The 24,681-nt window shown below is 45.1% G+C and overlaps 1 protein-coding gene across 3 annotated transcripts in view; it reads left to right on the top strand.

The window, feature by feature from the left end:
• Positions 1-24,681, top strand: part of LOC118369878 (leucine zipper putative tumor suppressor 2 homolog) — a 131,340-nt gene that overhangs the window by 56,116 nt on the left and 50,543 nt on the right. For 2 of the 3 annotated variants that reach the window (XM_052498778.1, XM_052498781.1), the window contains exons 2-3: positions 4,923-5,049; positions 13,399-13,495. The gene's annotated coding sequence lies outside the window, so the exon portion shown is untranslated. The remainder of the gene's footprint in view (positions 1-4,922; positions 5,050-13,398; positions 13,496-24,681) is intronic. The other variant, XM_052498779.1, reaches the window with a different exon arrangement.

Raw genomic sequence — 24,681 nt, 5'->3', positions numbered from 1 at the left:
TCTTCCCTCTCTTTTCTCTCTCTCCTCTTCTCTTCACTCTCTTCTCTCTCTCCTCCTCTCTCCTCCTCTCTTCTCTCTCTCCTCCTCTCTCCTCCTCTCCTCATATCATCCCTCTCTCCACCTATCATTCCTCTCTCCTCTCTCCTCATATCATCCCTCTCTCCACCTCTCTTCCCTCTCTCCTCATATCATCCCTCTCTCCTCATATCATCCCTCTCTCCTTATACCCCCTCTTCCCTCTCTCTCTCCTCTCTTCCCTCTCTTCCTCTCTTTTCTCTCTCTCCTCCTCTCTCCTCCTCTCTTCTCTCCTCCTCTCTCTCTCCTCTCTCTCCTCTCTTCTCCTCTCTTCTCTCTCTCATCTCTCTTCCTTTCTCCTCCTCTCTCCTCCTCTCTTCTCTCTCATCCACTCTTCCCGCTCTCTTCTCTCCTCCTCTCTTCCCTCTCATCTCCTCTCTTCCCTCTCATCTTCTCTTCCCTCTCATCTCCTCTTCTCTCTCATCTCCTCTCTTCCCTCTCATCTCTTCCCTCTCATCTCCTCTCGTCCCTCTCTCCTCTCTTCCCCCTCTTCCCTCTCTCTCTCTCTCTCTCTTCCCTCTCATCTCCTCTCTTCCCTCTCATCTCTTCCTCTCATCTCCTCTCCCTCTCTCCTCTCTTCCCTCTCTTCCCTCTCTCTCTCTCCTCTCTTCCCTCTCATCTCCTCTCTTCCCTCTCATCTCTCCCCTCTCATCTCCTCTCGTCCCTCTTTCCTCTCTTCCCCCTCTTCCCTCTCTCTCTCCTCTCTTCCCTCTCTCATCTCCACTCTTCTCTCTCATCTCTCTTCCCTCTCTCCTCCTCTCTTCCCTCTCTTCCCTCTCTCCTCCTCTCTTCCCTCTCTTCCCTTTCTCCTCCTCTCTTCCCTCTCTTCCCTCTCTTTTCTCTCTCTCCTCCTCTCTCCTCCTCTCTTCCCTCTCATCTCCTCTCTTCCCTCTCATCTCTTCCCTCTCATCTCCTCTCTTCCCTCTCATCTCCTCTCTTCCCTCTCTTCCCTCTCATCTCTTCCCTCTCATCTCCTCTCGTCCCTCTCTCCTCTCTTCCCCCTCTTCCCTCTCTCTCTCCTCTCTTCCCTCTCTCCTCTCTCATCTCCACTCTTCTCTCTCTCATCTCTCTTCCTCTCTCCTCCTCTCTTCCTCTCTCCTCCTCTCCTCATATCATCCCTCTCTCCACCTATCATTCCTCTCTCCTCTCTCTCTCTCTCCTCATATCATCCCTCTCTCCTCTCTCTCATCTCTTCCCTCTCTTTTCTCTCTCTCCTCTACTCTTCCCTCTCTTTTCTCTCTCTCCTCTTCTCTTCCCTCTCTTCACTCTCTCCTCCTCTCTTCACTTTCTCATCATCTCTTCCCTCTCTTTTCTCTCTCTCCTCTTCTCTTCACTCTCTTCTCTCTCTCCTCCTCTCTCCTCCTCTCTTCTCTCTCTCCTCCTCTCTCCTCCTCTCCTCATATCATCCCTCTCTCCACCTATCATTCCTCTCTCCTCTCTCCTCATATCATCCCTCTCTCCACCTCTCTTCCCTCTCTCCTCATATCATCCCTCTCTCCTCCTCATATCATCCCTCTCTCCTTATACCCCCTCTTCCCTCTCTCTCTCTCCTCTCTTCCCTCTCTTCCCTCTCTTTTCTCTCTCTCCTCCTCTCTCCTCCTCTCTTCTCTCCTCCTCTCTCTCTCCTCTCTCTCCTCTCTTCTCCTCTCTTCTCTCTCTCATCTCTCTTCCCGCTCTCCTCCTCTCTCCTCCTCTCTTCTCTCTCATCCACTCTTCCCGCTCTCTTCTCTCCTCCTCTCTTCCCTCTCATCTCCTCTCTTCCCTCTCATCTTCTCTTCCCTCTCATCTCCTCTTCTCTCTCATCTCCTCTCTTCCCTCTCATCTCTTCCCTCTCATCTCCTCTCGTCCCTCTCTCCTCTCTTCCCCCTCTTCCCTCTCTCTCTCTCCTCTCTTCCCTCTCATCTCCTCTCTTCCCTCTCATCTCTTCCCTCTCATCTCCTCTCGTCCCTCTCTCCTCTCTTCCCTCTCTTCCCTCTCTCTCTCTCCTCTCTTCCCTCTCATCTCCTCTCTTCCCTCTCATCTCTCCCCTCTCATCTCCTCTCGTCCCTCTTTCCTCTCTTCCCCCTCTTCCCTCTCTCTCTCCTCTCTTCCCTCTCTCATCTCCACTCTTCTCTCTCATCTCTCTTCCCTCTCTCCTCCTCTCTTCCCTCTCTTCCCTCTCTCCTCCTCTCTTCCCTCTCTTCCCTTTCTCCTCCTCTCTTCCCTCTCTTCCCTCTCTTTTCTCTCTCTCCTCCTCCTCTCTCCTCCTCTCTTCCCTCTCATCTCCTCTTCCCTCTCATCTCTTCCCTCTCATCTCCTCTCTTCCCTCTCATCTCCTCTCTTCCCTCTCTTCCCTCTCATCTCTTCCCTCTCATCTCCTCTCGTCCCTCTCTCCTCTCTTCCCCCTCTTCCCTCTCTCTCTCCTCTCTTCCCTCTCTCCTCTCTCATCTCCACTCTTCTCTCTCTCATCTCTCTTCCCTCTCTCCTCCTCTCTTCCCTCTCTCCTCCTCTCCTCATATCATCCCTCTCTCCACCTATCATTCCTCTCTCCTCTCTCCTCTCTCCTCATATCATCCCTCTCTCCTCTCTCCTCATCTCTTCCCTCTCTTTTCTCTCTCTCCTCTACTCTTCCCTCTCTTTTCTCTCTCTCCTCTTCTCTTCCCTCTCTTCACTCTCTCCTCCTCTCTTCACTTTCTCATCATCTCTTCCCTCTCTTTTCTCTCTCTCCTCTTCTCTTCACTCTCTTCTCTCTCTCCTCCTCTCTCCTCCTCTCTTCTCTCTCTCCTCCTCTCTCCTCCTCTCCTCATATCATCCCTCTCTCCACCTATCATTCCTCTCTCCTCTCTCCTCATATCATCCCTCTCTCCACCTCTCTTCCCTCTCTCCTCATATCATCCCTCTCTCCTCATATCATCCCTCTCTCCTTATACCCCCTCTTCCCTCTCTCTCTCCTCTCTTCCCTCTCTTCCCTCTCTTTTCTCTCTCTCCTCCTCTCTCCTCCTCTCTTCTCTCCTCCTCTCTCTCTCCTCTCTCTCCTCTCTTCTCCTCTCTTCTCTCTCTCATCTCTCTTCCCGCTCTCCTCCTCTCTCCTCCTCTCTTCTCTCTCATCCACTCTTCCCGCTCTCTTCTCTCCTCCTCTCTTCCCTCTCATCTCCTCTCTTCCCTCTCATCTTCTCTTCCCTCTCATCTCCTCTTCTCTCTCATCTCCTCTCTTCCCTCTCATCTCTTCCCTCTCATCTCCTCTCGTCCCTCTCTCCTCTCTTCCCCCTCTTCCCTCTCTCTCTCTCCTCTCTTCCCTCTCATCTCCTCTCTTCCCTCTCATCTCTTCCCTCTCATCTCCTCTCGTCCCTCTCTCCTCTCTTCCCTCTCTTCCCTCTCCTCCTCTCTTCTCTTCTCTCTCTCCTCCTCTCATCTCCTCTCTTCCCTCTCATCTCCTCTCATCCCTCTCATCTCCTCTCATCCCTCTCATCTCCTCTCTTCCCTCTCATCTCTTCCCTCTCATCTCCTCTCTTCCCTCTCATCTCTTCCCTCTCATCTCCTCTCTTCCCTCTCATCTTCTCTCTTCCCTCTCATCTCCTCTTCTCTCTCATCTCCTCTCTTCCCTCTCATCTCCTCTCGTCCCTCTCTCCTCTCTTCCCTCTCTCTCTCTCCTCTCTTCCCTCTCATCTCCTCTCTTCCCTCTCATCTCTCCCCTCTCATCTCCTCTCGTCCCTCTTTCCTCTCTTCCCCCTCTTACCTCTCTCTCTCCTCTCTTCCCTCTCTCATCTCCACTCTTCTCTCTCATCTCTCTTCCCTCTCTCCTCCTCTCTTCCCTCTCTCCTCCTCTCCTCATATCATCCCTCTCCACCTATTATTCCTCTCTCCACCTATCATCCCTCTCTCCTCTCTCCACCTATCATCCCTCTCTCCTCTCTCCTCATATCATCCCTCTCTCCTCTCTCCTCATATCATCCCTCTCTCCTCTCTCCTCATATCATCCCTCTCTCCTCTCTCCTCATATCATCCCTCTCTCCTCTCTCCTCATATCATCCCTCTCTCCTCATATCATCCCCCTCTCCTCATATCATCCCTCTCCTCCTCTCATCCCTCTCTCCTCCTCTCATCCCTCTCTCCTCCTCTCATCCCTGTCTCCTCCTCTCATCCCTCTCTCCTATTGGATGTGGATCAGAGAATGTTGTTGTTTCATGTTGAAGTGACCTATTTCAGAATGTGTGAGAGAGCACACACACACACACACACACACACACACACACACACACACACACACACACACACACACACACACACACACACACACACACACACACACACACACACACACACACACACACACACACACACACACACGAGACTGCAGTCAAAGCTAGAGATGGTAGAGATAAACAAACAAAGAGTGTGATATCACTCTGCTCTCCCCTCAGGTGTGTGTGTGTGTGTGTGTGTGTGTGTGTGTGTGTGTGTGTGTGTGTGTGTGTGTGTGTGTGTGTGTGTGTGTGTGTGTGTGTGTGTGTGTGTGTGTGTGTGTGTGTGTGTGTGTGTGTGTGTGTGTGTGTGTGTGTTCTCTTTTTTGTTGGGGTATTGTACTGGGAATATCAAGGTGGCAGTGGCAGTTTGCCTGGGTAACCAGAAGGGGGCAGTGGACTCCTCTTCTCTCACTTCACAGAAGACAACATTTTGGGTAGTGCATTTAACTGAATGACCAGTGTATTGTACTAAAAACTGTTACCTTTAAGATATACTATAGAGTTACAGTTTCACATGATGAAAAGTCATAGAAATTGCTACTAACATGTATTTGCTGTTCTGTTTCTGTATCTGTATTAAGTATTAAGTTCCTCTCTGTCTCTCTTTGCTCTCTGTGTTTCCAGGCTCCAGGTCTGTAGGTGTAGTGGAGTAGAGGCATCCCAGGGAGGAGTGAGATTCTGGGGATGAGAGGTACCTCCTCCCTCCCTGTCTCCCACAGAGAATCAGGAGAACACTGGGACTCACTAACAGGTATGACCAGGGCTTAAAATTCTATTCTCTTTCAATATCCCTATGGATCTAGAGAGCATGAGTATATGGTGTTGGTCTACCATCTTCTCACACAAATGAAAACACCATGTGTTATATTATCAGCTATGTACATGTTTTAGCAATGTAGGCCTACCTTTTGCTTCTTATCCTACAGCTGTGTCTGTCCGTAGATCACTGGCTTGGGAAACTCTGAGGGTTTGCTAGAGCATCTTCAGGACCAACAAGGTTGATAGTTCATACGATGTTTCACGTTCCTTGCAGACAGGCCATGTGATTGATAGGATATGTATTTTTATCAGGATATGTTCTACCTTCAGGGTGCAATGTTTTTATTGGTTGGCTTTATGTAGGCTATTTTTACATAGTTGGCAATGGCAATAGAAATAACTTTTAGATTTGTACCATTTTCATTTAGATTTAGATAGACAAGACATGAAGACATTATAAATGAAAATGAAACTGTTCCACGAAAATGTGCATATGAAAACCATAACTGGCACGCTGACTGGTAGAAATGGTAAGATAAATTGGCACTTGACATGAAAAGGTCGCCGACCCCTGGTGTAGCCAGTTACTGGCAAGAGAGGATGGTCAGGTCGGGCACGGGTTTTTTCTTCTGGTTATGTTGATCTCTGGCTCCGTCTTGAGTCATTTGTGCGTCTTAATTATTTAATCACAGTGCCCTTAAAGCATCAGACAAGCTCAGTACATATAGTTGATTTTATTAAAACACATATTCTGTGTCTACAGATGAAGAAATATACCCTGAAACATTTTTGACCAATCGAAACAGACAACTTTCTGTCGACCAATGTTTTGGGTTCGGGGACAGCCCTAAAATAGTTGTAGTAAGAATAGTAGGGAAAGATAGATAAAAAGGTCAATATAAAGATATAAAACTGTATTTTTTTGTGAAGAATCAACAACAAGTGGGACACAATCATGAAGTGGAACGACATTTATTGGATATTTCAAACTTTTTTAACAAATCAAAAACTGAAAAATTGGGCGTGCAAAATTATTCAGCCCCTTTACTTTCAGTGCAGCAAACTCTCTCCAGAAGTTCAGTGAGGATCTCTGAATGATCCAATGTTGACCTAAATGACTAATGATGATAAATACAATCCACCTGTGTGTAATCAAGTCTCCGTATAAATGCACCTGCACTCGCTCTCTGTCTCTGTCTCGCTCTCTGTCTCTGTCTCTGTCTCGCTCTCTGTCTCTGTCTCTGTCTCGCTCTCTGTCTCGCTCTCTGTCTCTGTCTCTGTCTCTGTCTCTGTCTCTGTCTCGCTCTCTGTCTCGCTCTCTGTCTCGCTCTCTGTCTCTCTCTCGCTCTCTGTCTCTGTCTCTCTCTCGCTCTCTGTCTCTCTCTCGCTCTCTGTCTCGCTCTCTGTCTCGCTCTCTGTCTCTCTCTCGCTCTCTGTCTCTCTCTCACTCTCTGTCTCTGTCTCTCTCTCGCTCTCTGTCTCTGTCTCTGTCTTGCTCTCTGTCTCTCTCTCTCTCGCTCTCTGTCTCTCTCTCGCTCTCTGTCTCTCGCTCTCTGTCTCTGTCTCTCTCGCTCTCTGTCTCTCTATCGCTCTCTGTCTCTCTATCGCTCTCTGTCTCTGGGAGGCCCGGGACATTGATGAATGTTCTGAGTGTGTGTGTCGGCCGCTGGGCTGAAACTGACAGCGGAAGGACCCAGGGATGAAGGATAAGGGTTTACATTCATGTCACGACTTCCACCGAAGTTGCTCCCTCTCCTTGTTCGTGCGGCGTTCGGCGGTTAACGTCACCGGCTTTCTAGCCGCCACCCATCCATGTTTCATTGTTCCTTTTGTTTTGTCTGTTTACACACCTGGTTCCCATCTCATAATTATGTTCCTTATTTAACCCTCTGGTTTCCCTTTCTGTTTTGTGCGTGATTGTCTTTCGTGTATTCCGGTGTGTTGTATTTTGAGTCCTGTTTAGTCCTTGTTTGGAACGGCATTTTGTTACGTTTTGGAGTAAATCAGTGATTGTTACTTTTATCTGTGTCCTGCACCTGACTTCTTCGCTATCTTTTAGATCGACTCTGACAATTCAAGTTAGTGCACATCGATGAATGTGTACTCAGCATTTTAAAAAGAGAACACAAAACCTGTGTCTTATTGCCAGCTCCCATGGAGGGCTCTGCTTGTTGCACTTTCAACTCTGCTGCTCCAAATTGTATGGTGATAGTGGTGTGTGGTCTACACAGCTGCTGTCCTTTCCTCTTACCTCTGTCTACATTACCAGGTTTAGCCTCTTTCTCTCCCCCCCGTTACCTCCGTACCTCCCTTCCATCTCTCTCATCGCCTCTCCCCAGCCCAGCTGTTCCCTTCCCCCACTTTGCCCAGGCATTGTAGAGCTGATCAACTCTCTCTCTATATATATACACATCTCTCTCTCTCTCTTTATATATCTCTCTAAATATATATATTTCTCTATATCTCTCTCGATATATGTATCTCTCATATATATATATATATATCTTTCTCTATCTCTCTCTCTATATATATATATATATATCTTTGTATATATCTCTCTATATATGTCTCTCTATATATCACTATACACATCTCTCTCTATATGTATCTCCCTCTTTATATATCTATATCTATTTCTCTATATCTCTCTCTCTCTCGATATATGTATCTCTCTACATATATATATATATCTTTCTCTGTGATTATATCTCTCTCTATATATCTCTCTCTATATCTTTCTCTCTATATATCTCTCTCTATATCTCTCTCTATATATATCTCTCTATATATATCTCTCTATATATATCTATACAGTGGGGAGAACAAGTATTTGATACACTGCCGATTTTGCAGGTTTTCCTACTTAAAAAGCATGTAGAGGTCTGTAATTTTTATCATAGGTATCTAAAACAAAAATCCAGAAAATCACATTGTATGATTTTTAAGTAAATAATTTGCATTTTATTGCATGACATAAGTATTTGATACATCAGAAAAGCAGAACTTAATATTTGGTGCAGAAACCTTTGTTTGCAATTACACAGATCATACGTTTCCTGTAGTTCTTGACCAGGTTTGCAAACACTGCAGCAGGGATTTTGGCCCACTCCTCCATACAGACCTTCTCCAGATCCTTCAGGTTTCGGGGCTGTCGCTGGGCAATACGGACTTTCAGCTCCCTCGCAAGATTTTGTATTGCGTTCAGGTATGGAGACTGGCTAGGCCACTCCAGGACCTTGAGATGCTTCTTACGGAGCCACTCCTTAGTTGCCCTGGCTGTGTGTTTCGGGTCGTTGTCATGCTGGAAGACCCCAGCCACGACCCATCTTCAATGCTCTTACTGAGGGAAGGAGGTTGTTAGCCAAGATCTTGCAATACAAGGCCCCATCCATCCTCCCCTCAATACGGTGCAGTTGTCCTGTCCCCTTTGCAGAAAAGCATCCCCAAAGAATGATGTTTCCACCTCCATGCTTCACGGTTGGGATGGTGTTCTTGGGGTTGTACTCATCCTTCTTCTTCCTCCAAACATGGCGAGTGGAGTTTAGACCAAAAAGCTCAATATGTGTCGTCAAACCACATGCCACTCTTACTGGTTGGTAGGTGATAAAATACTTATGTCATGCAATAACATAAGTATGGGGGCAATAAAGTATTTAGTCAGCCACCAATTGTGCAAGTTCTCCCACTTAAAAAGATGAGAGGCCTGTAATTGTCATCATAGGTACACTTCAACTATGACAGACAAAATGAGGAGAAAAAATCCAGAAAATCACATTGTAAGATTTTTTATGAATTTATTTGCAAATGATGGTGGAAAATAAGTATTTGGTCAATAACAAAAGTTTATCTCAATACTTTGTTCTATACCCTTTGTTGGCAATGACAGAGGTCAAACGTTTTCTGTAAGTCTTCACAAGGTTTTCATAAATTCATTAAATAAATTCATCTCTATACGACTATATGACTTTATATATCTCCCTATATCGCTCTCCATATAGCTCTCCATATATCTCTGCATATCTCTCTCTAAATATCTCTCTCTTTATATATCTCTCTCTCTCTATATATATATATATATATATATATATATATATATATATCTCTATCTCTCTATCTTTATATATCTCTATATTCCTCTCTATATATATTTATATATCACTCTATATATATATATAAATATATATATCTCGCTCTCTATATCTCTTTATATCTCTCAATATATATCTCTCTCTATATATAGCTATCTCTATATCTAGCGCTGTATATCTATCGCTCTCTCTCTATATATATATATAGCTCTCTATATAGCTCTCTATCTATATTTATATCTCTCTCTCTGTCTCTCTCTATACATCTCTATATCTCTCTCTCTCTATGTCTCTCTCTATATCTCTCTATATAGCTATCTCTATATCTAGCGCTGTATATCTATCGCTCTCTCTATATATATATATAGCTCTCTATATAGCTCTCTATCTATATTTATATCTCTCTCTCTCTGTCTCTCTCTATACATCTCTATGTCTCTCTCTCTCTATGTCTCTCTCTATACATCTCTATATCTCTCTCTCTATACATCTCTATATCTCTCTCTCTGTCTCTCTCTATACATCTCTATATCTCTCTCTATATAGCTCCCTCTCTACATCCCTCTCTCTACATCCCTCTCTCTACATCCCTCTCTCTACATCCCTCTTTCTACATCCCTCTCTCTACATCCCTCTCTCTACATCCCTCTCTCTACATCCCTCTCTCTACATCCCTCTCTCTACATCCCTCTCTCAACATCCCTCTCTCAACATCTCTCTCTCTACAATTCAATTCAATTCAAGGGCTTTATTGGCATGGGAAACATGTGTTAACATTGCCAAAGCAAGTGAGGTAGATAATATATAAAGTGAATATATAAAGTGAAATAAACAATCAAAATTAACAGTAAACATTACACATACAGAAGTTTCAAAACAATAAAGACTTTACAAATATCATATTATATATATATATACAGTGTTTTAACAATGTACAAATGGTTAAAGGACACAAGATCAAATAAATAAGCATAAATATGGGTTGTATTTACAATGGTGTTTGTTCTTCACTGGTTGCCCTTTTCTCGTGGCAACAGGTCACAAATCTTGCTGCTGTGATGCAACACTGAAATTTCACCCAGTAGATATGGGAGTTTATCAAAATTAGATTTGCTTTCAAATTCTTTGTGGATCTGTGTAATCTGAGGGAAATATGTCTCTCTAATATGGCCATACATTGGGCAGGAGGTTAGGAAGTGCAGCTCAGTTTCCACCTCATTTTGTGGGCAGTGAGCACATGGCCTGTCTTCTCTTGAGAGCCATGTCTGCCTACGGCGACCTTTCTCAATAGCAAGGCTATGCTCACTGAGTCTGTACATAGTCAAAGCTTTCCTTAATTTTGAGTCAGTCACAGTGGTCAGGTATTCTGCCGCTGTGTACTCTCTGTGGAGAGTTTTTTTGTTACATCTCTCTCTCTACATCGCTCTCTCTAAATAGATATCTCTATCTCTACATCCCTCTCTCTAAATAGATATCTCTATCTCTACATCCCTCTCTCTAAATAGATATCTCTATCTCTACATCGCTCTCTCTAAATAGATATCTCTATCTCTACATCCCTCTCTCTAAATAGATATCTCTATCTCTACATCCCTCTCTCTAAATAGATATCTCTCTCTCTACATCGCTCTCTCTAAATAGATATCTCTATCTCTATATCCCTCTCACTCTTTTTTTTGCAGAATTCTGCATGCAGAGTCTCAATTTGGTGTTTGTCCCATTTAGTGAATTCTTGGTTGGTGAGCGGACCCCAGACCTCACAACCATAAAGGGCAATGGGTTCTATAACTGATTCAAATATTTTTAGCCGGATCCAACTTGATATGTCAAATGTTATGTTCCTTTTGATGGCATAGAAGGCCCTTCTTGCCTTGTCTCTCAGATCGTTCACAGCTTTGTGGAAGTTACCTGTGGCTCTGATGTTTAGGCCGAGGTATGTATAGTTTGTGTGCTCAAGGGCAACAGTGTCTAGATGGAATTTGTATTTGTGGTCCTGGCGACTGGACCTTTTTTGGAACACCATTATTTTTGTCTTACTGAGATGTAATACTTGTTCAAATCAAATCACCAAATCAAATCACGTTTTATTTGTCACATGCGCTGAATACAACGGGTGTAGTAGACCTTACTGTGAAATGCCGAATACAACAGGTGTAGTAGACCTTACTGTGAAATGCCGAATACAACAGGTGTAGTAGACCTTACTGTGAAATGCTGAATACAACAGGTGTAGTAGACCTTACTGTGAAATGCCGAATACAACAGGTGTAGTAGACCTTACTGTGAAATGCCGAATACAACAGGTGTAGTAGACCTTACTGTGAAATGCTGAATACAACGGGTGTAGTAGACCTCACTGTGAAATGCTGAATACAACAGGTGTAGTAGACCTTACTGTGAAATGCTGAATACAACAGGTGTAGTAGACCTTACTGTGAAATGCTGAATACAACAGGTGTAGTAGACCTTACTGTGAAATGCCGAATACAACAGGTGTAGTAGACCTTACTGTGAAATGCTGAATACAACAGGTGTAGTAGACCTCACTGTGAAATGCTGAATACAACAGGTGTAGTAGACCTTACTGTGAAATGCCAAATACAACAGGTGTAGTAGACCTTACTGTGAAATGCTGAATACAACAGGTGTAGTAGACCTCACTGTGAAATGCCGAATACAACGGGTGTAGTAGACCTTACTGTGAAATGCTGAATACAACAGGTGTAGTAGACCTTACTGTGAAATGCTGAATACAACAGGTGTAGTAGAACTCACTGTGAAATGCTTACTTACAAGCCCTTAACCAATAATGCAGTTTTAAGAAAATAGAGTTAAGCTTATATTTACTAAATAAACTCAAGTAACACAATAAAATAATAATGAGGCTATACAGGGGGTACTGGTACCGAGTCAGAGTGCGGGGGTACAGGTTAGTCGAGGTAATTTGTACATGTAGGTAGGGGTAAAGTGACTATGCATAGATAATAAACAGCGAGTAGCAGCAGTGTTAAAACAAAGGGGGATGGGGTCAATGCAAATTGTCCGGGTTCCCAGTTGATTAGTTATTCAGCAGTCTAATGGCTTGGAGGTAGAAGCTGTGTCACGCCCTGACCTTAGTTATCTTTCTTGTTTTGGTTAGGTCAGGGTGTGACACGGGTGGTATGTGTGTTTGGCTTGTCTAGGGTTTTTTGTATATCTATGGGGTTTTGGTTTGTCTAGGTAAATGTAGGTCTACGGTGGCCTGATTGGTTCCCAATCAGAAGCAGCTGTTTATCGTGGTCTCTGATTGGGGATCCTATTTAGGTTGCCATCTTCCATTTGGGTTTTGTTGATTATGTGTGGTTGCATGTCAGCACTAGTTGTTTATAGCGTCACGTTAGTTTAAGTGTTCTTCATTTAATAAAAGAAGAATGTATTCCAATCCCGCTGTGCCTTGGTCTCCTTGTTATGACGAATGTGAACAGCTGTTTAGAAGCCTCTTGAACCTAGACTTGGTGCTCCGGTACCGCTTGTCGTGCAGAGAGAACAGTCTATGACTTGGGTGACTGGAGTATTTAACCATTTTTGGGGGTCTTCCTCTGACACTGCCTAGTGTTGTTTGTGTACATTGATTTTATAATGTTGTATGTTTTTCCCACCAATTTGTATAGCAGACCCTCATGCCAAATTGATTCAAAAGCTTTTTTGAAATCAACAAAGTATGAGAAGACTTTGCATTTGTTTTGGTTTGTTTGTGGATTAGGATGTGCATGGTGAATACGTGGTCTGCCATACAGTCATTTGGTAAAAAGCATATTTGATATTTGCTCAGTACATTGTTTTCACTGTGGAAATATATGAGTCTGCTGTTAATGATAATGCAGAGGATTTTCCCAAGGTTTCTGACGCATATCCCACAGTAGTTATTGGGGTCAGATTTGTCTCCACTATCCCTCTCTATATCTATCTCTCTCTATATCTCCCTCTCTATATCTCCCTCTCTACTGTATCTCTCTCTATATATATATATATCTCTATATCTCTGTCTATCTCTATAGCTCTCTCTCTATAGAGATATATATATATATATATATATATATAACTCTGTCTATATCTCTATATATCCATCTCCATCTCTCTATATCTTTCTCTATTTTTCTCTCTCTCTCTCTATATCTCTACCCATCCCTCCTGTCTATCTTGTCTCTTCTCTTTCACTATCTATTTCCTTTTCTCTCTGATCCATCTTTTTCTCTCTTTCTCTTGTGGAAAAGGACAAAAGAAGAAGAGGGAGATACACAGAGAGGGAAAAGGAGAATGAGTGATGGAGAGGGAGTGCCCTGCTGGGACTTAATGGAGTTCATTGGTAGAGTAAGAACACCATTCACCTGGACAGATTGATTTGTGTTGCATGTGTGTGTGTATGGACACGTGCTAGGTCTTAGCTCTGTCTCTTACATCCAGTTATAATGTAGAGTTGTGTGTCTGAGTGATTTGCAACCTGCTTCCTTCTATTGTTCTGGCCAACACTGGGCCTCTTTTTCCCTCTTTCTCTTTCTCTCCCTCTCTCTTTCTCTCTCGCACCTTTTACTCTCCCTCTCTTTCTCTCCCGCTCTCTTTCTCTCTCTCCCTCTCTTTCTCTCTCACACCTTTTTCTCTCTCTCCCTCTCTCTCCCTCCCTCTTTCTCTCGCTCACACCTTTTTTCTCTCCCTCTCTTTCTCTCCCTCACCCTCTCTGTCTCTCCAGCTCTCTCTTTCTCAATTTCTACATCTCTCTCTTTCTCTCTCCATTTCCCACTCCATCTATCTCTCACCCTCTTTCTCTCTCTCCATGTCTCACCCTCTCTCTCTCACACACCTTTTTCTCTCCATCTCTCTTTCTCTCTTGCTACATCTCTCTCCTTCTCTCTTGCTACGTCTCTCTCCTTCTCTCTTGCTACATCTCTCTCCTCTTGCTACATCTCTCTCCTCTTGCTACATCTCTCTCCTCTTGCTACATCTCTCTCCTTCTCTCTTGCTACATCTCTCTCCTCTTGCTACATCTCTCTCCTTCTCTCTTGCTACATCTCTCTCCTCTTGCTACATCTCTCTCTTGCTACATCTCTCTCCTTCTCTCTTGCTACATCTCTCTCCTCTTGCTACATCTCTCTCCTCTTGCTACATCTCTCTCCTTCTCTCTTGCTACATCTCTCTCCTTCTCTCTTGCTACATCTCTCTCCTCTTGCTACATCTCTCTCCTTCTCTCTTGCTACATCTCTCTCCTCTTGCTACATCTCTCTCCTCTTGCTACATCTCTCTCCTCTTGCTACATCTCTCTCCTCTTGCTACATCTCTCTCCTCTTGCTACATCTCTCTCCTTCTCTCTTGCTACATCTCTCTCCTCTTGCTACATCTCTCTCCTCTTGCTACATCTCTCTCCTTCTCTCTTGCTACATCTCTCTCCTCTTGCTACATCTCTCTCCTCTTGCTACATCTCTCTCCTCTTGCTACATCTCTCTCCTCTTGCTACATCTCTCTCCTTCTCTCTTGCTACATCTCTCTCCTTCTCTCTTGCTACATCTCTCTCCTCTTGCTACATCTCTCTCCTCTTGCTACATCTCTCTCCTCTTGCTACATCTCTCTCCTCTTGCTACATCGCTCTCCTCTTGCTACATCTCTCTCCTTCTCTCTTGCTACATCTCTCTCCTCTTGCTACATCTCTCTCCTCTTGCTACATCTCTCTCCTCTTGCTACATCTCTCTCCTTCTCTCTTGCTACATCTCTCTCCTCTTGCTACATCTCTCTCCTTCTCTCTTGCTACATCTCTCTCCTCTTGCTACATCTCTCTCCTTCTCTCTTGCTACATCTCTCTCCTCTTGCTACATCTCTCTCCTCTTGCTACATCTCTCTCCTCTTGCTACATCTCTCTCCTTCTCTCTTGCTACATCTCTCTCACCCCTTCACCTCCATCCTCTCATCCCTCTTTGCTCCCCTCTCTTCCTTTCTTTTCTTATTGATGTGGTTATTACCTGCTAAGATGGAAACTCCCTGTGACACATATACACACCCATATACACATACACGCCAGATACATTGACCACAACTTTCCATCTTGTGTCCTATTTTTAGCGCTGAGAGGTTGCTTATGCTAGCAGTAGGAATGTGCCAAGTCACAGCGTTGAGGTTAGTTCAGCACTCACACCCACCTCACTCCCTCCCTGTTACCAATACCTCATCCGCTTCCTGTTACCAATACCTTTACCAGGTAGAAAGGGAAAGGAACGGTTGATGGCTGGAAGGAGAAGGACAGAGCAGAAGAGAGAAAATGGGATGAAGAGACAAAGGGATATAACAAGATAAGTAATGGTGGGATGGAGGAACTTCATTAGACGGGCACATTCTAGTCAGTATACGTCTCTCTCCCACTCTTTTCCTCTCTGTGTCCATCACTCTCTCTACAGCGTTCACTCAATTCTCGTATTTCTTTTCCATGGCAGCTCACAAAGCAATAACACTAGACTGGTTTGGTTCACAGAGGCCAGTGCTGAACACACAGACGCACACTATTCTAAAATGTCCACTCATGCAGTCGGTGTGCTCTAATTCTGTGCAGATGGACAATTATACACAGCTGTGTGTGTGTGTGTGTGTGTGTGTGTGTGTGTGTGTGTGTGTGTGTGTGTGTGTGTGTGTGTGTGTGTGTGTGTGTGTGTAACTCTGCTCCCCTCCCTCAGGGTTAATCAAGGTCACATCTCCCTCTCTCTCTGTCCTTTTCTCTCCATCTCTCTCTCTCTCTCTGTCCTTTTCCCTCCCTCTCTCTCCATCTCTCTCTCCCTCTGTCCTTTTCCCTCCCTCTCTCTCCATCTCTCTCCCTGTCCTTTTCCCTCCCTCTCTCTGTCCTTTTCCCTCCCTCTCTCTCCCTGTCCTTTTCCCTCCCTCTCTCTCCATCTCTCTCTCCCTCTGTCCTTTTCCCTCCCTCTCTCTCCATCTCTATCTCTCTGTCCTTTTCCCTCCCTCTCTCTCCATCTCTATCTCCCTCTGTCCTTTTCCCTCCCTCTCTCTCCATCTCTATCTCTCTGTCCTTTTCCCTCCCTCTCTCTCCATCTCTATCTCTCTGTCCTTTTCCCTCCCTCTCTCTCCATCTCTATCTCTCTCTGTCCTTTTCCCTCCCTCTCTCTCCATCTCTCTCTCTGTCCTTTTCCCTCCCTCTCTCTCCATCTCTCTCTCTGTCCTTTTCCCTCCCTCTCTCTCCATCTCTCTGTCCCTGTCCTTTTCCCTCTCTCTCTCTCTCTCTCTCTCTCTCTCTCTCTCCATCTCTCTCTCCCTGTCCTTTTCCCCCCTCTCTCTCCATCTCTCTCTCTGTCCTTTTCCCTCCCTCTCTCTCCATCTCTCTCTCTGTCCTTTTCCCTCCCTCTATCTATGTCCTTTTCCCTCTCTCTCTCCATCTCTCTCTCCCTGTCCTTTTCCCTCCCTCTCTCTCCATCTCTCTCTCTGTCCTTTTCCCTCCCTCTATCTCTGTCCTTTTCCCTCCCTCTCTCTCTATCTCTCTGTCCTTTTTCCTCTCTATCTCTCTGTCCTTTTTCCTCCCTCTCTCTCTATCTCTCTGTCCTTTTCCCTCCCTCTCTCTCTATCTCTCTGTCCTTTTCCCTCCCCCCTCTCTCTCTCTCTCTCTGTCCTTTTCCCTCCCTCTCTCTCCATCTCTATCTCTCTCTCTGTCCTTTTCCCTCCCTCCCTCCCTCCCTCCCTCCCTCCCTCCCTCCCTCCCTCCCTCCCTCCCTCCCTCCCTCCCTCCCTCCCTCCCTCCCTCCCTCTCCATCTCTCTCTCTCTGTCCTTTTCCCTCTCTCTCTCCATCTCCCTCTCTGTCCTTTTCCCTCTCTCTCTCCATCTCCTTTTCCCTCTCTCTCTCCATCTCCTTTTCCCTCTCTCTCTCCATCTCTCTCTGTCCCTTTCCCTCTCTCTCTCTCTCCATCTCTCTCTCTGTCCTTTTCCCTCTCTCTCTCTCCATCTCTCTCTCTGTCCTTTTTCCCTCCCTCTCTCTCTGTCCTTTTCCCTCTCTCTCTCTCCATCTCTCTCTCTGTCCTTTTCCCTCCCTCTCTCTCTGTCCTTTTCCCTCTCTCTGTCCTTTTCCCTCTCTCTCTCTCCATCTCTCTCTCTCTCTGTCCTTTTCCCCCTCTCTCTCTCCATCTCTCTCTCCCTGTCCTTTTCCCTCCCTCTCTCTCCATCTCTCTCTCCCTGTCATTTTCCCTCCCTCTCTCTCCATCTCTCTCTCTCTCTGTCCTTTTCCCTCCCTCTCTCTCTGTCCTTTTCCCCTCCCTCTCTCTCTGTCCTTCCCCCCCCCCTCTCTCTCTGTCATTTTCCCTCTCTCTCTCTGTCCTTTTCCCTCTCTCTCTCTCTCTTTGTCCTTTTCCCTCTCTCTCTCTCTGTCCTTTTCCCCCTCTCTCTCTCTCTCTCTCTGTCCTTTTCCCTCTCTCTCTGTGTCCTTTTCCTCTCTCTCTCTCTCTTTGTCCTTTTCCATCTCTCTCTCTCTGTCCTTTTCCCTCTCTCTCTCTGTCCTTTTCCCTCTCTCTCTCTCTCTTTGTCCTTTTCCCTCTCTCTCTCTGTGTCCTTTTCCCTCTCTCTCTCTCTCTCTTTTGTCCTTTTCCCTCTCTCTCTCTTTGTCATTTTCCCTCTCTCTCTCTCTGTCCTTTTCTCTCTCTCTCTCTCTCTCTCTCTCTCTCTCTCTCTCTCTCTCTCTCTCTCTCTCTCTCTCTCTCTCTCTCTCTCTCTCTGTTCTTTTCTCTCTCTCTCTCTGTCCTTTTCTCTCTCTCTCTCTGTCCTTTTCCCTCTCTCTCTCTCTCTCTCTCTGTCCTTTTCTCTCTCTCTCTCTGTCCTTTTCTCTCTCTCTCTCTGTCCTTTTCCCTCTCTCTCTCTGTCCTTTTCCCTCTCTCTCTCTCTCTCTCTCTCTCTCTCTCTCTCTCTCTCTGTCCTTTTCCCTCTCTCTCTCTCTCTCTGTCCTTTTCCCTCTCTCTCTGTCCTTTTCCCTCTCTCTCTATCTCTCTGTCCTTTTCCCTCTCTCTCTATCTCTCTGTCCTTTTCCCTCACTCTCTCTCTCTTTGTCTCCATTGTTCCCCTGTTGCCACTGTAATTCCTAAATTTAGAGCCTGTTTGATAATGAAAACAGTCCGTGTTATTATTTACTATGCAGGGCAGCTGCTGGAGAGGTAGTCCCATAGGTAGTCCCACACACATACACACATCTCACAAACACATGCACATGCTGCACATGCACACAGAGAGAGAGGATCAAATGGAAAATGACATGAGAAGGGAGAAGTGATTTTGATATCTGAATGAAGGTTTATGATTTATTTCAGTAGGCCGATGGTACATTCATGAATATTAACATCAATTCAATCTAGTCCCCCAGATCTGCAGGACCATCATATGAGGATGAGTGGATAGAGAGTTTACTGTGATAATTCAGTTACCAACACAGCCTTTGATTGGGACAGGGTTTCTCATCAGGGACTGAAGGGGTTATTAAAGCTGGTTCAACGGATAGAGTAATTCACCCCCAAAATAAAAGTTTGAGACAGTCAGAGGTAGAACAAGAGACATAGAAAGAGAGAGAGAGAAGAAAATGAACAACAATGACAAATGGTTTGATGAAGAATGCAAAAACATAAGAAAGAAATTGAGAAACCTGTCCAACCAAAAACATAGAGACCCAGAAAACCTGAGTCTATTCACTATGGTGAATCACAAAAACAAGACACTACGGAAAAAGAATGAACATCACATCAGAAATCAGCTCAATGTAATTAAAGAATCCATAGAATATATCCACTTCTGGGAAAATTGGAAAACACTAAACAAGCAACAAAATGAAGAGTTACCTATCCGAAACAGAGATGTGTGGATAAACCACTTCTCCAATCTTTGTGGCTCTATAACAAAGAACAAACAGCAAAAACGTGATCAAATACAAATCTTAGAACAGTTATTATAGACTACCAGAACCCACTGGATTCTCCAATTACATTGAATGCAGGACAAAATACAAATCCTCCAACCCAAAAAGGCCTGTGGTGTTGATGGTATCCTACATGAAATGATAAAATATACAGACCACAAATTCGAATTGGCAGTACTTAAACTCTTTAACATCACCCTCAGCTCTGGCATCTTCCCCAATATTTAGAACCAAGGACTGATAACCCCAATCCACCAAAAATGTGACATATTTGACCCCAATAACTACGGTGGGATATGAGTCAACAGCCACCTTGGGAAAGTCCTCTGCATTATCATTAACAGCAGACTTGGTCATTTCCTCAGTGAAAACAATGTACTGAGCAAATGTCGAATTGTCTTTTTAACAAATGACCATACACCCTGCACGCCCTAATTGACAAACAAACCAAAAAATACAAATTTCATCTAGACACCTTTGACCTAGAGCACACAAAAACGTAGACATACCTCGGCCTAAACATCAACACCACAGTAACTTCCACAAAGCTGTGAACGATCTTAGAGACAAGGGCCTTCTTTGCCATTAAAAGCAACACAAAATTTGACATACCAATTTGGAGCTAGCTAAAAATACTTGAATCAGTTATAGAACCCATTGCCCTTTATGGTTGTGAGGTCTGGGGTCCGCTAACCAACCAAGAATCCACAAAATGAGACAATCACCAAATTGAGACTCTGCATGCAGAATTCTGCTAAAATATCCTCCGGGTACAACGTAAAACATCAAATAATGCATGCAGAGCAGAACTAGGCCGATACCCACTAATTATCAAAATCCTGAAAATAGCAGTTAAATTCTACAACCACCTAAAAGGAAGCAATTTCAAAACCTTCCATAACAAAGCCATCACCTATAGAGAGATGAACCTGGAGAAGAGTCCCCTAAGCAAGTTGGTCCTGGGGCTCTGTTCACAAACAGACCCCACAGAGCCCCAGGACAGCAACACAATTAGACCCCACAGAGCCCCAGGACAGCAACACAATTAGACCCCACAGAGCCCCAGGACGGCAACACAATTAGACCCCACAGAGCTCCAGGACGGCAACACAATTAGACCCCACAGAGCCCCAGGACGGCAACACAATTAGACCCCACAGAGCCCCAGGACAGCAGCACAATTAAAGCCCACAGAGCCCCAGGACGGCAACACAATTAGACCCCACAGAGCCCCAGGACGGCAACACAATTATACCCCACAGAGCCCCAGGACAGCAACACAATTAGACCCCACAGAGCCCCAGGACGGCAACACAATTAGACCCCACAGAGCCCCAGGACAGCAACACAATTAGACCCCACAGAGCCCCAGGACAGCAACACAATTAGACCCCACAGAGCCCCAGGACAGCAGCACAATTAGACCCCACAGAGCCCCAGGACAGCAACACAATTAGACCCCACAGAGCCCCAGGACAGCAACACAATTAGACCCCACAGAGCCCCAGGACAGCAACACAATTAGACCCCACAGAGCCCCAGGACGGCAACATAATTAGACCCCACAGAGCCCCAGGACGGCAACACAATTCATGATAATACAAAACATGTATTTACTTGACACATTGGGGAAAAAATGACATAAAACAGAGCAAACTAGAGTGTAATTTGGCCCTAAACAGAGAGCACACAGTGGCAGAATACCTGACTACTGTGACTGACCCAAAATTAAGGAACACTTTGACTCAGTGAGCATAGCCTTGCTATTGAGAAAGGTTGCCGTAGGCAGACCTGGCTCTCAAGAGAAGACAGGCTATGTGCTCACTGCCCACAATATGAGGTGGAAACTGAGCTGCACTTCCTAACCTCCTGCCAAATGTATGACCGTGTTAGAGACACAAAGAATTCAAAAACAAATCCAACTTGATAAACTCCCACATATATTGGGTTAAAATACCACATTGTGCAATCACAGCAGCAAGATTTGTGACCTGTTGCCACAAGTGTTCCTTATTTTTATTATTATTATGTTTCTTCTTGGGCCTCTATAACTATATATATTGTTTTTTTTGTGTGTGTGATTTGGACTAATCCCCTCTACCACACGGAACCCCACTAATCTACTGACGGAACGCAAGAGGTGGCTAATAACAGACCTCCATCCTATGCTAGCTTGCTACCGATGTCCTGGCTAGCTGTCTAAATCGCCGTGACCCCCAAACCAACCACTCCACTCACTGGACCCTTTTGATCACTCGACTAAGCATGCCTCTCCTTAATGTCAATATGTATTGTCCATAATATAATAATAATATAATATATGCCATTTAGCAGACGCTTTTATCCAAAGCGACTTACAGTCATAGTCCATTGCTGTTCTGGTTAGTGTTTATTGGCTTATTTCACTGCAGAGCCTCTAGTCCTGCTCACTATACCTGCTGAGGAAGCACAGTTCCCGCTCAGCCCAGTCAAAACTGTTCGCTGCTCTGGCCCCCCAATGGTGGAACAAATTCCCTCACGACGCCAGGACAGCGGAGTCAATCACCACCTTCCGGAGACACCTGAAACCCCACCTCTTTAAGGAATACCTAGGATAGGATAAGTAATCCTTCTCACCCCCCTTTTAAGATTTAGATGCACTATTGTAAAGTGACTGTTCCACTGGATGTCATAAGGTGAATGCACCAATTTGTAAGTCGCTCTGGATAAGAGCGTCTGCTAAATGACTTAAATGTAAATGTTATCCAATTTATTAGTTCCACCACCCACACATGCAATGACATCTCCTGGTTTCAATGATGTTTCTAGAGACAATATCTCTCATTTCATCACTCAATACCTAGGTTTACCTCCACTGTATTCACATCCTACCATACCTTTGTCTGTACATTATACCTTGATGCTATTTTATCGCCCCCAGAAACCTCCTTTTACTCTCTGTTCCAGACGTTCTAGACGACCAATTCTTATTGCTTTTAACCGTACCCTTATTCTTCTCCTCCTATGTTCCTCTGGCGATGTAGAGGTGAATCCAGGCCCTGCAGTGCCTAGCTCCACTCCTATTCCCCAGGCGCTCTCTTTTGATGACTTCTGTAACCGTAATAGCCTTGGTTTCATGCATGTTAACATTAGAAGCCTCCTCCCTAAGTTTGTTCTATTCACTGCTTTAGCACACTCTGCCAACCCAGATGTTCTAGCTGTGTCTGAATCCTGGCTTAGGAAGACCACCAAAAATTCTGAAATTTTAATTCCAAATTACAACATTTTCAGACAAGATAGAACTGCCAAAGGGGGCAGTGTTGCAATCTACTGCAAAGATAGCCTGCAGAGTTCTGTCCTACTATCCAGGTCTGTACCCAAACAATTTGAACTTCTACTTTAAAACAAGTCTCTCACCGTTGCCGCCTGCTATAGACCACCCTCTGCCCCCAGCTGTGCTCTGGACACCATATGTGAACTGATTGCCCCCCATCTATCTTCAGAGCTCGTGCTGCTAGGCAACCTAAACTGGAACATGCTTAACACCCCAGCCATCCTACAATCTAAACTTGATGCCCTCAATCTCACACAAATTATCAATGAACCTACCAGGTACCCCCCCAAAGCCTTAAACACGGGCACCCTCATAGATATCATCCTAACCAACTTCCCCTCTAAATACACCTCTGCTGTCTTCAACCAAGATCTCCGCGATCACTGCCTCATTGCCTGCATCCGTAATGGGTCAGCGGTCAAACGACCTCCACTCATCACTGTAAAACGCTCCCTGAAACACTTCAGCGAGCAGGCCTTTCTAATCGACCTGACCGGGGTATCCTGGAAGGATATTGATCTCATCCCGTCAGTAGAGGATGCCTGGATATTTTTTTGAAATGCCTTCCTAACCATCTTAAATAAACATGCCCCATTCAAGAAATTTAGAACCAGGAACAGATATAGCCCTTGGTTCTCCCCAGACCTGACTGCCCTTAACCAACACAAAAACATCCTATGGCGTTCTGCATTAGCATCGAACAGCCCCCGTGATATGCAGCTGTTCAGGGAAGCTAGAAACCGTTATACACAGGCAGTTAGAAAAGCCACGGCTAGCTTTTTCAAGCAGAAATTTGCTTCCTGCAACACTAACTCAAAAAAGTTCTGGGACACTGTAAAGTCCATGGAGAATAAGAACACCTCCTCCCAGCTGCCCACTGCACTGAAGATAGGAAACACTGTCACCACTGATAAATACACCATAATTGAGAATTTCAATAAGCATTTTTCTACGTCTGGCCATACTTTCCACCTGGCAACTCGCCCAAGCCTTCCCCATTTCTCCTTCTCCCAAATCCATTCAGCTGATGTTCTGAAAGAGCTGAAAAATCTGGACCCCTACAAATCAGCCGGGCTAGACAATCTGGACCCTTTCTTTCTAAAATTATCTGCCGAAATTGTTGCCACCCCTATTACTAGCCTGTTCAACCTCTCTTTCGTGTCGTCTGAGATTCCCAAAGATTGGAAAGCAGCTGCGGTCATCCCCCTCTTCAAAGGGGGGGACACTCTTGACCCAAACTGCTACAGACCTATATCTATCCTACCATGCCTTTCTAAGGTCTTCGAAAGCTGAGTTAACAAACAGATTACCGACCATTTCGAATCTCACCATACCTTCTCTGCTATGCAATCTGGTTTCAGAGCTGGTCATGGGTGCACCTCAGCCACGCTCAAGGTCCTAAACGATATCTTAACCGCCATCGATAAGAAACATTACTGTGCAGCCGTATTCATTGATCTGGCCAAGGCTTTCGACTCTGTCAACCACCACATCCTCATCGGCAGACTCGACAACCTTGGTTTCTCAAATGATTGCCTTGCCTGGTTCACTAACTACTTCTCTGATAGAGTTCAGTGTGTCAAATCGGAGGGTCTGCTGTCCGGACCTCTGGCAGTCTCTATGGGGGTGCCACAGGGTTCAATTCTTGGACCGACTCTCTTCTCTGTATACATCAATGAGGTCGCTCTTGCTGCTGGTGAGTCCCTGATCCACCTCTACGCAGACGACACCATTCTGTATACTTCCGGCCCTTCTTTGGACACTGTGTTAACAACCCTCCAGGCAAGCTTCAATGCCATACAACTCTCCTTCCGTGGCCTCCAATTGCTCTTAAATACAAGTAAAACTAAATGCATGCTCTTCAACCGATCGCTACCTGCACCTACCTGCCTGTCCAACATCACTACTCTGGACGGCTCTGACTTAGAATACGTGGACAACTACAAATACTTAGGTGTCTGGTTAGACTGTAAACTCTCCTTCCAGACCCATATCAAACATCTCCAATCCAAAGTTAAATCTAGAATTGGCTTCCTATTTCGCAACAAAGCATCCTTCACTCATGCTGCCAAACATACCCTTGTAAAACTGACCATCCTACCAATCCTCGACTTTGGCGATGTCATTTACAAAATAGCCTCCAATACCCTACTCAACAAATTGGATGCAGTCTATCACAGTGCAATCCGTTTTGTCACCAAAGCCCCATATACTACCCACCATTGCGACCTGTTCGTTGGCTGGCCCTCGCTTCATACTCATCGCCAAACCTACTGGCTCCATGTCATCTACAAGACCCTGCTAGGTAAAGT

The sequence above is a fragment of the Oncorhynchus keta genome, chromosome 36 (assembly GCF_023373465.1).
Source record: "Oncorhynchus keta strain PuntledgeMale-10-30-2019 chromosome 36, Oket_V2, whole genome shotgun sequence".
Lineage (NCBI taxonomy): Eukaryota > Metazoa > Chordata > Actinopteri > Salmoniformes > Salmonidae > Oncorhynchus > Oncorhynchus keta.
The sequence above is the reverse complement of the archived record's forward strand: the minus strand, read 5'-3'. Positions and strand labels throughout refer to the sequence as shown.